The 16456-nt window shown below is 42.7% G+C and overlaps 2 long non-coding RNA genes across 2 annotated transcripts in view; both read left to right on the forward strand.

Moving 5' to 3' along the window:
- Nucleotides 1-16456, forward strand: part of LOC146671371 (uncharacterized) — a 394396-nt gene that overhangs the window by 373165 nt on the left and 4775 nt on the right. The gene's annotated exons all lie outside the window — the stretch shown is intronic.
- LOC146671388 (uncharacterized) lies at nt 15119-15936 on the forward strand. The gene is made up of 3 exons (XR_014911604.1): nt 15119-15311; nt 15481-15639; nt 15796-15936. It is a non-coding gene; the product is annotated as an uncharacterized LOC146671388 (long non-coding RNA).

Below are 16456 nucleotides of genomic sequence, written 5' to 3' on the forward strand. Positions count from 1 at the left end.
ACTTTTATCAACACATCTCCTGCCCCACCAGAGGTGAAAGGACACTGGACCACTGCTACACTACGGTCAAGGACGGCTACAAGGCACAATCCCGCCCTCCTTTTGGCAAATCTGATCACGCCGCCATCTTCCTCATCCCAAAATACAAACAAAGGCTGAAACAGGAAGTTCCGGTTCAGAGGAAGGTCGCGCGCTGGACGGATCAATCGGTGGCCGCGTTACAGGACGCACTCGATGACGCAGACTGGGGCATGTTCAGAAACAGCTCCGATGATGATGTCAACGTGTTTACGGAAGCGGTTGTGGGATTCATCGGGAAACTAGCGGATGATACCGTGGAGACAAAGACTATCACAACGTTTCCCAACCAGAAGCCGTGGGTGGATAAAACCATCCGCGACGCTCTGAGATCCCGCACCGCTGCCTACAACACGGGACTCATGACGGGGGACATGGACCCGTACAAAGCCGCGTCATATAACGTGCGGAGGGCGGTGAAAGAGGCGAAGCAGCGCTACGGGAGGAAACTAGAGTCACAACTCCAACAGAGTGACTCTAGGAGCCTGTGGCGGGGACTAAGGACAATAACGGACTATAAAGCACCAACAACCGGTATGACGAACGCGGCCGTGACTCTGGCAGACGAGCTGAACACTTTCTATGCTCGCTTCGAGGCTGCAGCTAAGGACTCCAACAATGCTAGTGTTAGCGGCGCTAACGGCTGCAGACAGGAAGATACTGCCAGCACCGGAAACGTGCTCGTCATCTCCGAGCATGAAGTAAGGAGAGCCTTCAAGAGAGTGAACACCAGGAAAGCAGCAGGACCAGACGGCATCCCAGGTCGTATCCTAAGAGACTGCGCATACCAGCTAGCTCCTGTGTTCACTGAGATATTCAACATCTCTCTATCTCAGTCGGTGATCCCCACATGCTTCAAAGAGTCCATCATTGTTCCTGTCCTGAAGAAACCCCACCCTGCTTCTCTCAATGACTATCGCCCTGTAGCCCTCACCTCAGTAGTGATGAAGTGCTTTGAACGCCTGGTCAGAGACTTCATCATTTCTTCACTACCAGACACACTGGACCCACTACAGTTCGCTTACCGTCCAAATCGTTCCACAGACGATGCCATCTCTCATCTCCTCCACACATCACTCACTCACTTGGACACTAGAAGGGGGAATTATGTTAAAATGCTCTTCATAGACTACAGCTCTGCATTTAACACCATAATTCCCTCCACACTCACCACCAAGCTGGAGCATCTGGGACTCAGCTCATCTATGTGTCAGTGGATCTCCAACTTCCTAACTGGCAGACCACAGGCAGTAAGGATGGGCGGACATGTCTCAGCCTCCACCACTCTCAGCACTGGAGCCCCCCAGGGGTGTGTTCTGAGCCCCCTGCTGTACTCTTTGTACACATATGACTGTGTGGCCACTACCAGCTCCACCACCATCATCAAGTTTGCTGACGACACCGTCGTGGTGGGCCTGATCTCTGATAACAACGAGACGGCCTACCTGAAGGAGATTAGGAATCTGGAGAACTGGTGCCAGAGGAACAACCTCCTTCTAAACGTCAGTAAGACAAAGGAGTTGATAGTGGACTTCAGCACTAAGCAGGAGAGGAACTACCAGACCCCTGTCATCAACGAGTGCCCAGTGGAGAGAGTGGACAGCTTCAAATACCTCGGAGTTCACATCACGCAGGACCTGTCATGGTCCTGTCACATCAACACCGTGGTGAAAAAGGCCCGTCAGCGTCTCTACCACCTCAGACGCTTGAGAGACTTCCAACTGCCCTCCAAGGTGCTCAGGAACTTTTACTCCTGCACCATAGAGAGCATCCTGACGGGAAACATCTTAACCTGGTTCGGGAACAGCACCATGCAGGACAGACGAGCTCTACAGAGGGTTGTGCGGTCAGCTGAGCGCACCATCCGCTCCGAGCTCCCTGACCTGCACTCAATCTACAGCAGGCGGTGCTGGACCAAGGCCAGGAAGATCGTGAAGGACCTCAGCCATCCCAACAACAGACTGTTCTCTCTGCTGAGGTCAGGAAAGCGATTCCGCTCCCTGAAGACCAACACAGAGAGACTGAGGAGGAGCTTCTTCCCGCAGGCGATACGGTCTCTCAATCACACCACCACACAATACTGACCCACACATATGGTTCTTACACACACTGGACATTCTGGACATTGTTTCACTTCATTACTTAAATCACGTTGCTGTTATTGTGTATATGCTGCTGTTATTGTGTATATATTTATTTATATTTCTTCATACATTCTTATATAGTTCTATATTGTGTATTTTGTTGTACAGTTATTTTATTTTCAACTTTAATTTATATATTTTATCTTATTCTCCCAGTTAAATTTACCCTTCATTCTAATTTGTGTTGTACAGTTATTTCATTTTTAACCTTAATTTATATTTTATTCCTTCCTAGTTAAATTTACCCTTTTTAATTTTTCATATTTATTTCCTATCTTATTCATAGCCTTTTCCTTTTTTGTTTTCTTTAGGTCACGAGCAGTTGTCCAAGCATTTCACTACATATCGTACTGTGTATGACTGTGTACGTGACAAATAAAATTTGAATTTGAATTTGAATTTGAACAGTTCCCACATAGTCCACCAGAGGGCGACCACCTGCATTCTGTGAACCAGCAGTGCAGTAGTTAAGGACTCATATTGAATTGTACTAAGCTGATCTAACAGCTGCTTTTGGAAACTTGAAGGATGCACAGATATGGCAAACAAAGACAGTAATGGAAAAAAATACACCTATTCATGTACGGAGAAGCACCTGGTAGCGTTCTGTTCCCTGCCCTGTGATTGGTGGAGGAATTCTGAAAGGAAGTTAGGTGTGTGGGGACAGAAGCTGAGAAGAAGAGCGGCATTACCTGATCCGTACAGATTAATAAAAAGCCTCTCATCTGCTTGACGACAGTGATTTATTCACACGTTCCTTAAAACCAGGTAATTGGGATGCTATATAACAGTATCAAGAGCTCAGTAGCTTTAGGTCATGGAGCATGTCCGATATTTGAAATCAAAAAGGGGATAAGACAAGGATGTGCTGTTTGTCTGGGCTCATCTATGGTAAATTGTCCAGTTCTCATATAGCGCTTTTTGTTTTTTACTGTATCTGAGCACTCAAAGCACTTTATACAACTAACAAGTTATTTTGGTGTCATGGTGTTTTAAAGCTTAAATGGGTAAAGTCCTTTCTTTATAGCAAACAGTCATTCTGGTTCATTATGCCTCATGTAATATTTTTAAATTCTGGAGGAATAGACTTTTAAGTACGCTTTGACTTTGAATCTCATAGATTGCCAACCACTTTCTCTGACTTTCATCAACAGGTTCTTGTCTACTGGAAATTAATTTATAGGCACAATTTCACACCACATAATGCAGCAGTAACAAAATATTTGTATTTCGTCACTTCCCACCTCTGTACTTAAGAGAATCAAGTACAGAGCAGGCTCTTCTGTGTTTTCATGGCAGCATGGAAAACACTTCAAATCAAATCAAATCACTTTTATTGTCACATCACATGTGCAGGTACATTGGTACAGCACATGTGAGTGAAATTCTTGTGTGCGAGCTTCACAAGCAACAGAGTTGTGCAAAATACAATAATGTAAACAAGCAAAATACAAGAATGGCTACATTTGAAACTAATAAATATATGTACAATATATAATAGTATATGCATTTCTGGATGTGTATACTAAATATTTTTCTACGTGTGTGTGTGTGTGTGTGTGTGTGTGTGTGTGTGTGTGTGTGTGTGTGTGTGTGTGTGTGTGTGTGTACACATATTTTACAAATTAAATAGAGTCAACAATAAATAAAATATATAAAAATATACAGAGTGAGACATGTGCAAAACAGTGGCATTACTGTACAGTATGGAGTTCATAATGTTAAAGTTCCAGTAGTGAAGCTGAGGTGTCTATGAAGTGTTCAGCAGTCTGATGGCCTGGTGGAAGAAGCTGTCTCTCAGTCTGCTGGTACGGGACCGGATGCTGCAGAACCTCCTTCCTGATGGAAGCAGTCTGAACAGTTTATGGCTGGGGTGACTGGAGTCCTTGATGATCCTCCCCGCTTTCCTCAGGCACCGCTTCCTGTAGATGTCTTGGAGGGAGGGAAGCTCACCTCCAATTATCCGTTCAGAGCACCGCACTACTCGCTGGAGAGCTTTGCAGTTGTAGGCGGTGCTGTTGCCATACCAGGTGGTGATGCATCCAGTGAGGATGCTCTCAATGGCACAGTGATAGAAGGTCCTGAGGATGCGGGGGCTCATGCCGAATCTTTTCAGTCTCCTGAGAAAGAAGAGGCGCTGCTGCGCCTTCTTCACTGTTTTGTTTGTGTGTACTGACCACGTAAGATCCTCAGCCAGATGTACACCAAGGAACCGGAAGCTGCTCACTCTCTCCACAGCAGCGCTGTTGATGGTGATGGGGGTGTGTACTTCTCTGCACCTCCAGAAGTCCACTATCAGCTCCTTTGTCTTTGCGACGTTGAGTGTGAGATGGTTGTCTTGACACCAGAGGGTCAGGGCGCTGACCTCCTCCCTGTAAGCCGTCTCATCACCATTGGTGATAAGACCCACCACTGTAGTGTCGTCCGCAAACTTCACAATGATGTTGGAGTTGTTAGTGGCTGTGCAGTCGTAGGTGTAGAGTGAGTACAGGAGAGGGCTCAGTACACACCCCTGTGGAGCACCAGTGTTCAGTGTGATGGGGGATGAGGTGATGCTGCCCAGTCTGACCACCTGGCGTCTGTCAGACAGGAAGCTAAGGATCCAGCTGCAGAGGGAGCTGCTCAGTCCTAGATCCTGCAGTTTCCTGTCCAGCTTCGAGGGAACGATGGTATTGAATGCTGAGCTGTAATCTACAAACAGCATTCTCACATACGTGTCTCTCTTCTCCAGGTGTGACAGGGCAGTGTGTAGTGTCAAGGCTATGGCATCATCAGTGGACCTGTTGTGGCGGTATGCGAACTGTAGAGGGTCCAGTGAGTCGGGTAGTGCAGAGCAGATGAAGTCCCTGACCAGCTTCTCGAAGCATTTGCTTACGATGGGGGTCGGGGCTACAGGTCGCCAGTCGTTCAATGAGGAGATGGTGGAGGATTTGGGTACAGGGACGACGGTGGCCATTTTGAAGCAGGCTGGGACTACAGACAGAGAGAGGGAAAGGTTGAAGATGTGCGTGAACACTGCAGCCAGCTGAGCCGCGCATGACTTGAGGACGCGGCCGGGAATCCCGTCCGGACCAGTAGCTTTGCGTGCGTTCACCTTCCTGAAGCACTTCCGCACATCCTCCTCAGACACAGTGTGCGCACTGACGTCATCCGCGGTGCGCACACTGTCCGGTCTCATGGTGTTCGCTGTGTCGAATCTAGCGTAGAATACGTTTAGATCCTCACACAGAGAGGCCGTGGTCTGCGGTGTGCTGGTTTTCCCTCTAAAGTCTGCGATCGTGTTTAGTCCCTGCCACATACTCCAAGGGTTGTCGAACTGTTGCTCCACCCTGTCCCTGTACTCACGTTTGGCTGCTTAGATAGTCTTCCGGAGTTGGTAATGTGCGTGTTTGTAGTCCGATGTGTTCGCGGAGGCAAAGGCGGTGCTCCGTGCCGCCAGTGCCGCGCGAACATCTCCGTTAATCCAGGGTTTTTGATTTGGGAAGGATTTAACTGTTCTGGATGGGACGACATCTTCCACGCATTTCCTGATAAATCCACAGACTGAGTCTGTGTACTCGTCAATGTCCCTAGCAGCCACGTGAAACATTTCCCAGTCCGCGTGATCAAAACAGTCCCGCAGCGCAGACTCCGATTGGTCCGTCCAACAGTGCACCGCCCTCCGGGTTGGAGCTTCCTGTTTCAGCTTCTGCCTGTAGGCGGGCAGGAGCAGGATGGAGCGGTGATCTGATTGGCCGAATGGGGCGCGGGGGAGGGCTTTGTACGCATCCCGGAAAGAGGTGTAGCAGTGGTCGAGTAGCCGGTCTCCACGAGTGTTAAAATGGATGTGTTGGTGGAGTTTGGGTGAGACTTTCTTCAGGTTTCCCTTATTAAAGTCTCCGGCTGTGATAAACGCTGCCTCTGGGTGTGTGGTTTCCTCACTGCTGATCGCGCTGTACAGTTCCCTGAGTGCTCGGTCAGTGTCGGCTTGTGGGGGAATGTAAACAGCCGTAATAATCACTGCTGTAAATTCCCTCGGTAGCCAGAATGGCCGGCACTTAATCATCAGGTACTCCAGGTCTGGTGAGGTCCAGGTCCACTTATGCTTACTCCAAGCACCGCTGCGAGTTTGGCCGTCAGTGTCAGTTTTCGGATTCGCCTGCTGAGCTGCTGGTGGAGATCCACCCGGACCCAGTGGCGTGTCTAGAAAATTTTTGTTGGGGGGCCAGGTAGGGGCACAGATTTGGAGAAGGGTGGCAGATGTAATTGGCAGATAATGTTTTTTAAAAAAAATCTACCAACCGTTAACCATAATTCAATAATCCTATAAACCTAATAACCGAATGCGCTTTTAATTCTTATTAGAATGAGATTTTAACCACTATGGTGCAAAGTTTTTAGATACTGCGTTGATAAAGTACAAGAGATACAATCAGTGCTTTGTCAGTGTTTACTCAGCATTCAAGGACAGCAATATTTGCATAATATTTTTACTGACATATAGTGCACATATGTTTTGGGCAAAAACATTTTTGAATATTAAAATACGAACATTTGTAACAAAGAATTGACAAATTAGCCAATGCCAATGCAAAACCAATGCCTATTAAAAAAAAGAAGATAATCTTCTCACAAACTGGTGTTTGATTTTGAAACAGAAAAAAAGTGGGGAAACAACTGAAAAGACTAACATTTGAATAAAACCTGAAAGCAAGTAAATACTTTCTATGCTGCCTTATGGTAAACTTTGGTAATATTGATCAAGAACAACACTGGCTGATGATGAAATACAGTCAGCTGGCATGGTGACACTGCCAGTATTAACCTGCAGGGCTGGACTGGGACAGAAAATCAGGCATTTTGACTAGAGACCGGCCCACCAGGTATTAAAGCCATAAAGACTTTGACTGAAAACAAATGCTGTTGTGACAGTGATGTACACTGTCTTGTTGGTATATGTATGATTTCTATACATTTTACGTCAGATAAAAACTTTGGTTGTAAGATTTAGATAATTATTTAATAAAAGCTAGATATTTTAAATGAGAATAAGAAAGAAAAGTATTTCTTTGTGCCCACCTTTCCCTGTTAATGCCCTACCTGGCCCCCTGGCAAAACTTTCCTAGATCCACCCCTGCACAGTTGCCAGCTGTCAGCTACATAAAAAAGGATCCTGGTGTTATTTGTGTCTCAGAAACAGTTCATAACTTCCCTTCAACTCATTCATGTGAACTAAAAGGTAAACCTGTTTCTCCATCACTGTTCAGCTCTGATGATTCAGTAAGGACATCTCCTGGTTTCATCTTCATGTTTCCCTCTCACCACATATCCAAACCGATATCATGACCAGCAGCTTTACAGCTGTGGCTCCAGCAAACATCAGCTGATACTAGAAAGTAATATCAAATAAATTCTAACAACAGCTGATCAAGCTTAAATGTGCTGCTGTTGTTTAGCGCGACATCTGCTGGTTTCCTCTTTCTGGCGCAAAGTGGGCGATAAATAAACAAGGGAGAAAAGCCAATCAGCTGATCATTGATCAGTTTCATGATTGAAGTAGCAACAGGAGAGGCAGGGGAGAGAATGAGAGAAGAAGAGGCAGCTGTGCAGCGTAACGACAGAATAACTCCAGCTTTGTGTCTTTTTTTCATTATAGCGAAAGTCCGGGACAAACTGTGTTCCTTCTCAGCTCAATACGAAACGTGTAATATTTTCTCTGAATGAGGGACCATTCCATTTTTTTAAAGAGCCGTTGGCAACTCTACTAACTAACCTTATGAATAAAATAAAGTTCACTATCAGTAACGTCATAGCACCCACCCAGCTGTATAAAAACTCTGTCAAGCTGGCTAGAACCAGTACTAGTTATTGCAACTGAGGGTAAAAAGTCAGCACAACGAAAATAAACTCCACCTAAACTTGGTTTATATCTGACCCAGATAGACTGCAGGTCATAACTTCTTACCTGAAGTTCAGTTCACCTGACACTCGGACTGGCGGTGTTCCAGATCTACTGGCGTTTAGATCAACTGGCGTTGGTCGAACAGATGTGTGGCAGTCTTGCGTTTCAGGAGCTGCTACCGACAAACCAGCAAAAAAACGCCAAATGTGTCATCTGTGACACTTGTGAGGTTATCTCAAACACACTCCGTCAGTCTTGATGCTGTTGAACAACAAAATGTTTAAAATGTGGCGAGTTTATCTGGTGATATCCTCATGCGCGACGCGATTGCGAAAACAGCAAACAAGTAACACCACGCCAATGTTGTTCACAGGACAGCAAGAGTAAACGATCGGGAGACTCTTGTCGTCGTTATCGTTCCGCTCGCACGGTTTATTTCTCCGATTTCAGCGTTTTTGCTTCACAACTACAGCGAGCAGTTTACTTTGTGCACTAACATGGAGTCGAGTCAACCAGCGCCACCTCTGGCCAAGTGCCACAGCCTACAGCCAGATCAACCTGTGACACACATCTGCACCACGTTTGAATTTGTGTCATGCACATTTGTACCTTTTAACCGTGTCTGTTTGTGCGTCATGCAAATAAACCTTTGAAAAGAATGAAATGACACTAATATTTCACTAGTGTTGTAACATCACATGTCGTTAGCGTAGTCTGTGTCTTTTCTCTGCGAACAAACATTTTAGAGTTGGTTGTTATATACAGTGTGGTTAATCTAATAAACATTTGTAAGGAGATGGCAGTTACTGTGAATGTACAGCAGGTGATTAGTAATAAACAGTCAGACAATGACTCTGACAGTCTCATTCAATCTTGCAGATTGCACCTTCTGTGGAAAGTGGTACCACACAGTGTGTGTGGACTTCCCCTGTGCAGAAGGCGACTACAAATGTTGTGGGTGCTAAATAAACAGAAAAAATTTATCCCTGTTGTCTTTGCTTACTGATTGTTTTTAGTGTTGACAATCCGCATTGCTGCCATTGCATCTTTCAACATGTTTGTGGGTAGATTTGGATGTACCCGGGGTAAGTGCAGCCACTCAGCCTCTACTCAATGTCATCATAGCAGCAGGTGCAGATGTGTCACAAGTTAATCTAGTAGTAGGCTGTGGCACTTGGCCACAGGTGGCAGCAGTGGACTGACCCCCATTTGAAACTGCTCCAGCTGCTGTGTGATAGTGGATCTGCTACAAATTGAAGATCATAAGCAAGTTTTGGAAATGAACCCTTGTATTATGTTGAAGAACAAAAAAATGACATTTTGTTGCGGGTCATTTTGACCCGTACTGTGTAAATCCACTCAGAATTATCCAAAAACTGCAATAAAACAATAGCACCTTTATTTTCGATTAGATAAACATGTAGAACACAGACATACAACAGTTAGACTTTCCATAACTATTTTAGGAACAATTTGGTTTTTCGTTCTTACAAACACATTTCTTTTGAACTTGCCCAACGTTCTCAGTTTTTCAATGCTCAACATTTTCGATTTTGTCCACATGATGGACAGAATGTAACGGTGTGCTTTCTGCAGATGTACTTCTTGCATTTCTCACAAAAAGTGCTTGTTTTCAAACAGGAACCTTCCTAACTAAGATTTAGAACAAAAGATTTCTACGTCTCCTACAGTCTCACAAACAGATGACAAACCAAGCGACACACCTGAGTCACTGACTTTCTTATATCAGAATCAGAATCAGAATGGGTTTTATTGCCAAATGTTGAGCGGGTTTACAACATTAGGAAATTGCTGCGGTGCTTCAGTGCAAACATACTGTTATAAATTAAGCTTAAATAGACATGAAAATAAAAATAAGAATTAAAAGTGCTAAGTAGATAGATAGATATATACATGAGTGCAGGTGGTGATCAGTGCCAAACATGGAATGATGCAGTGAACACCAGAGGTGTGGACTCGAGTCACATGACTTGGACTCGAGTCAGACTCGAGTCATTAATTTTATGACTTTAGACTTGACTTGAAAAAATGTTCTAAGACTTGTGACTTGACTTGGACTTTTACACCAATGACTTGGGACTTGAATTGGACTTGAACCGGTTTACTTGAAAAGACTTGATATTTTACCCCAAATATAAAATTTAACATGCATATTATATAGAGATTGAAAATGTGACGTCATTCACGGGTAGAACCGCAAAGGATTCTGGGAACTCGTGGCAAGCGGTACTAGCGCACGCAGGCTTTCAATTAAAATCAGTTATACAGCGATAAAAAGAAACACAAAAATGTCAAGAAGCTGTTGTATTATTAACTGCAATAGCCGGTCGCATGACAGCCACGGGAAGCCGACGGGTAAAGAGATCGGTTGTTATCGGATTACGTCGTTGAAGAGAAATTGTTCGAGCCATGTTTCCGAAGTAACAAAGACGCGACTGGATTGCAGCCATTCAAAGACCAAATATAACGTCCCAGAACACTCCAGCTCACAGGTTAGTCTGCTCCAAGCATTTACACGAAGGTCAGTGTTTTTTAGTAGTTAATACGTCATTTTTCATAACATAATTGGTGATATAGGTTACAAGCAAGTCTGGCGCTGAACAGAAATTGTCGCGCTATGCTTCTTTGTTTATTGTGCATAAATAGTGAATTATCCTGACACAATATTGTGTTTCGCTTCTGTTATTATGGTACACTGATAAAAACATATACTTTTATTCACAGGATAAAACAGGTTTTTTGTATCACCAATTGTCCAGTACGATTACAGCATACAGTATTATTGTCACTGCTACATTTCTGTGATGGGTACCAGAAATTATTTCCACTACTAATTAATTACCGTTGAGCTCAAAGGTCCTATTAATAAACGGTTAAGGAATGTGTATTTATGACGACAATTTGTGAGACTGGTAAACTTATGATACGTACGATGGTCTTTCGTTCTACACGGTGCATTTCAAGGTCCTGCACCCATCCGTCGGTAAACTGTACCTGGGCTTGTTGCAGTGACCTGAAGTTACTAAACTTCATGAGTGTATGCACTCACTCCAAGAACCGTATAATTATAAATATGCATATAAATATGCTAAGATGAGATAGCTGACTTCATCCAACTAGCAAATGTTGTCCAGGCTACGTTGGTGATACAGTTTTTTTTTAATGTGTATGATATTTTTGTCATGCGATTTTAAAGCCAGTCCTACAACCGCATCCAAGAATAACATGCAGCTTATCTCAGAACTGTCGGTGAAAATTATTCTTGGAGCTAGGTTTAATTGAGCTGCATTTTAAAGAGGTGCAATTTCACAATTTGTGTATATTTTCTAAGTTCACTATTTTGTCATGTGTTGAGAAAAACACAGATTTTAAAATTACATGGTCTAATATTTACATTTAGCATAACTGCAACATTATTTTTTCTTTTTTTTTTTTAAAGACTCGAAAGGACTTGAAATTCAAAGTTTCAGACTTGTGACTTGACTCGGACTTTTACACCAGTGACTTGAGACTCGACTCTGACTTGCCTGACATTACTTGAGACTTGACTTGAGACTTGAGGATAAAGACTTGAGACTTACTTGAGACTTGCAAAACAATGACTTGGTCCCACCTCTGGTGAACACAGCGTAGGGCCATGTGTTAGTGGTGGGAACAGTCATATCCACTCACACTCACTGACTGTTTATTACTAATCACTGTGTAACTGCTGTGAATTCACAGTAACTGCCGTCTCCTTACAAATCTTCATTAGATTAACCACACTTATACAGACTGTATATAACTACCAACTCTCCAGCCATGTTGATGGATTGCCAATATTGGCTGGAAATATTCATTTTCAGGGAAAAGACACAGACAGACGATGCTTACAGGATGTGATGTGACAACACTAATGAAATATTGATGTGTCATATTTGTCCAAGGTGTATTTCATTGTTATGGGAAAAGAGAATATTAAAATCATGATGACCAATTGGAGTGGTGATGTCTATGACTTTGTGTATATAATTTGGAAGTTTGTACAAATGTAGGTCAATAAGGAATATATGATATCATTTCATTCTTTTCAAAGGTTTATTTGCATGACGCACAAACAGACACAGTTGAAAGGTACAAATGTGCATGACACGAATTCAAACGTGGTGCAGATGTGTGTCACAGGTTGATCTGGCTGTAGGCTGTGGCACTTGGCCAGAGGTGGCGCTGGTTGACTCGACTCCATGTTAGTGCACACAAAGCAAACTGCTCGCTTTAGTTGTGGAGCAAAAACGCTGAAACCGGAGAAATAAAACGTGCGAGGGGAACGATAACGACGACAAGAGTCTCCCGATCGTTTACTCTTGCTGTCCTGTGCACAACATCGGCGTGGTGTTACTTGTTTGCTGTTTTCGCGATCGCGTCGCGCATGAGGATATCACAGAGGTGGGACCAAGTCATTGTTTTGCAAGTCTCAAGTAAGTCTCAAGTCTTTATCCTCAAGTCTCAAGTCAAGTCTCAAGTAATGTCAGGCAAGTCAGAGTCGAGTCTCAAGTCACTGGTGTAAAAGTCCGAGTCAAGTCACAAGTCTGAAACTTTGAATTTCAAGTCCTTTCGAGTCTTTAAAAAAAAAAAATGAAAAAATAATGTTGCAGTTATGCTAAATGTAAATATTAGACCATGTAATTTTAAAATCTGTGTTTTTCTCAACACATGACAAAATAGTGAACTTAGAAAATATACACAAATTGTGAAATTGCACCTCTTTAAAATGCAGCTCAATTAAACCTAGCTCCAAGAATAATTTTCACCGACAGTTCTGAGATAAGCTGCATGTTATTCTTGGATGCGGTTGTAGGACCAGCTTTAAAATCGCATGACAAAAATATCATACACATTAAAAAAAACTGTATCACCAACGTAGCCTGGACAACATTTGCTAGTTGGATGAAGTCAGCTATCTCATCTTAGCATATTTATATGCATATTTATAATTATACGGTTCTTGGAGTGAGTGCACACACTCATGAAGTTTAGTAACTTCAGGTCACTGCAACAAGCCCAGGTACAGTTTACCGACGGATGGGTGCAGGACCTTGAAACGCACCGTGTAGAACGAAAGACCATCGTACGAACAAAGGTAAGTTTACCAGTCTCACAAATCGTTGTCATAAATACACATTCGTTAACCGTTTATTAATAGGACCTTTGAGCTCAACGGTAATTAATTAGTAGTGGAAATAATTTCTGGTACCCATCACAGAAATGTAGCAGTGACAATAATACTGTATGCTGTAATCGTACTGGACAATTGGTGATACAAAAAACCTGTTTTATCCTGTGAATAAAAGTATATGTTTTTATCAGTGTACCATAATAACAGAAGCGAAACACAATATTGTGTCAGGATAATTCACTATTTATGCACAATAAACAAAGAAGCATAGCGCGACAATTTCTGTTCAGCGCCAGACTTGCTTGTAACCTATATCACCAATTATGTTATGAAAAATGACGTATTAACTACTAAAAAACACTGACCTTCGTGTAAATGCTTGGAGCAGACTAACCTGTGAGCTGGAGTGTTCTGGGACGTTATATTTGGTCTTTGAATGGCTGCAATCCAGTCGCGTCTTTGTTACTTCGGAAACATGGCTCGAACAATTTCTCTTCAACGACGTAATCCAATAACAACCGATCTCTTTACCCGTCGGCTTCCCGTGGCTGTCATGCGACCGGCTATTGCAGTTAATAATACAACAGCTTCTTGACATTTTTGTGTTTCTTTTTATCGCTGTATAACTGATTTTAATTGAAAGCCTGCGTGCGCTAGTACCGCTTGCCACGAGTTCCCAGAATCCTTTGCGGTTCTACCCTTGAATGACGTCACATTTTCAATCTCTATATAATATGCATGTTAAATTTTATATTTGGGGTAAAATATCAAGTCTTTTCAAGTAAACCGGTTCAAGTCCAATTCAAGTCCCAAGTCATTGGTGTAAAAGTCCAAGTCAAGTCACAAGTCTTAGAACATTTTTTCAAGTCAAGTCTAAAGTCATAAAATTAATGACTCGAGTCTGACTCGAGTCCAAGTCATGTGACTCGAGTCCACACCTCTGGGATATCACCAGATAAACTCGCCACATTTTAAACATTTTGTTGTTCAACAGCATCAAGACTGATGGAGTGTGTTTGAGATAACCTCACAAGTGTCACAGATGACACATTTGGCGTTTTTTTGCTGGTTTGTCGGTAGCAGCTCCTGAAACGCAAGACTACCACACATCTGTTCGACCAACGCCAGTTGATCTAAACGCCAGTAGATCTGGAACACCGGCGCGAAATTTGATTCCCTGGTAGCTGAATGCAGTTTACCGTTAGTGTATTAATGGTTTAATAAAATCACGTTTTTACATCCATTCCAAGGCCATTAACACACATGGGCAGCTGATAATAACGTTTAAAGGAAATATCTTGACGCCGCACTTGTTTAAAATATAACAAGGGTGTCGCAGCTGGGGTTTGATAGTCGCATTTTAAGCAATGTGGGAACTTTTTCAGCATGTAATCTGAGCTTGTAATACGGTCCTGCGGGTGTTATCACTATAAGTAATCGGTCTGAAAGAACAGACGGCAGAAACTGTCGGAAATCTGGAGAAAGGAGTCACCTTAGTAGTGAATATTAACACATTACAGCATTCTAGTCTTTTTTTTTCTTCCAAACTTGAAAGGGCACAAAAGCATGCTCAGACTCTGCTCTCCTGTGTCCAGTAGTCCCAAACAAACATCTAAATTTAAAAATGAAAACTTTGCATATCGAGAGGATTCACTCTAAAGATTTGGTTTATTTTATTTAATTTACTGATTTTTTTTAAATGAATATTTCTTTGAACTGAAAGAAGTTGTACAAAAGGTTTTAATGTGTGTGATATACGGTTTTTACCCATGTAAAAATGTGGTGATAAATATCCTTACATTGAATTTAGAGTTTGTACTACCATTTATCTTGCAGACAATGAGGTTGATGGTGACACAGTTGACTGCGGTCTTACTGAGACTATGGTTGCATACCTTTTCCAAGGATCCTTCAAAAAGCAGGTTAAATTCAACCAATTTGTGTCAAGGATGAAGGAATCTTCAGTCAGTCTGACTCTACAGACTGTCTCTCCAGAAGACTGGCAACCATCTACTTCGTCAACTTCAATAAGGTATTTTCTTATTTATAATGAAGTTAGTATGTCTGAAGCATACATGTTGGCCGTTATGCACTTTTAGGATTTAGTTAATATGATCATTGTTTCTACCATATGTATTGTTACTGTAGTGTTTTATACTTCAATTCATGCAATAAAAACAAACACTTAACTGTTTTCACAGCAATGAAAATACTTTGAGACTGCCAGCCTCTTTTGAAATTCCAAGATTTCCCAAAAATCTGCAACTAAAACTGGACAACAAAGAACCGTGCCATAAAAATCCAAGGGACAGACACACAATAATCAGAGTTCTATATGAAGCTGTGGCACAGTATACTATGTAAGTTAATCAGGGTAATGTTAGCTTGTTGCTTTAGAAAAAGCTGAATCTGTCATATTGAAAATAAACGCTACATTACTAAGAAACAATAACTAACTTGATAAAGTTTGTTTGTCAGCAGTTGCTCTAACACTTCTGTTTCTTCTGATATTACAGGTATCCCACAAATTCTGAATATGTGCAAGCTGTGAAGACGCTGGTAACGAAGTATCCTTTCCTCAAGGATCGTGAGGGAAATGGTTATGTAAGTTAAATTTAAAATTAGCATAAGGTTCCTTCAAGATTACAAAGTAAAAGTGAAGCTTTTTTCGATCTTGTTTTGTTAGTAAGACAATCTGTAGCCTCTCAGTAGGTTTGTATGAAGTATGTGTTACGTAAGGCCCAAAATGGCCTCCGTACAAGAAAGTAGTAGCTCTAATATTGACCAGTAACGAACCACCACACGCACACTGTAATGGGTTACACAAGATTTATTTGTTCTTTCTCCGGGTAAAACTACTGGCTGAAGACACAACTCTGGCCAGGAATCCAAGGCCCAAAGCCACCGCGGTCAGGGTTGTTAGCCTTTTCAGGCCTGACTTCGTTCGAGGCTGGGTCTCCAGATCACATCCTGGGAGCTGGAACTTCCCCAAAACTGGTCCAGTTTCCTTGTCAGGGGCACAGAGAGTCTCCAGTCCAGTGTTTGTTTTCCTGCCTTCCAGCACATCCACTCACATCCCAATAAGAATGAGTCCTCCCTCCAACATCCTCAGTTTATTTTAAAAGCAAAACCAGGCCAGGTTAAAAATCTTTTCCATTAAAATGTGCACACTTCATC

The sequence above is a fragment of the Rhamphochromis longiceps genome, linkage group LG4 (assembly GCF_057381845.1).
Source record: "Rhamphochromis longiceps isolate RC_006_pf linkage group LG4, R_longiceps_female_GT1.1, whole genome shotgun sequence".
Taxonomy (NCBI): domain Eukaryota; kingdom Metazoa; phylum Chordata; class Actinopteri; order Cichliformes; family Cichlidae; genus Rhamphochromis; species Rhamphochromis longiceps.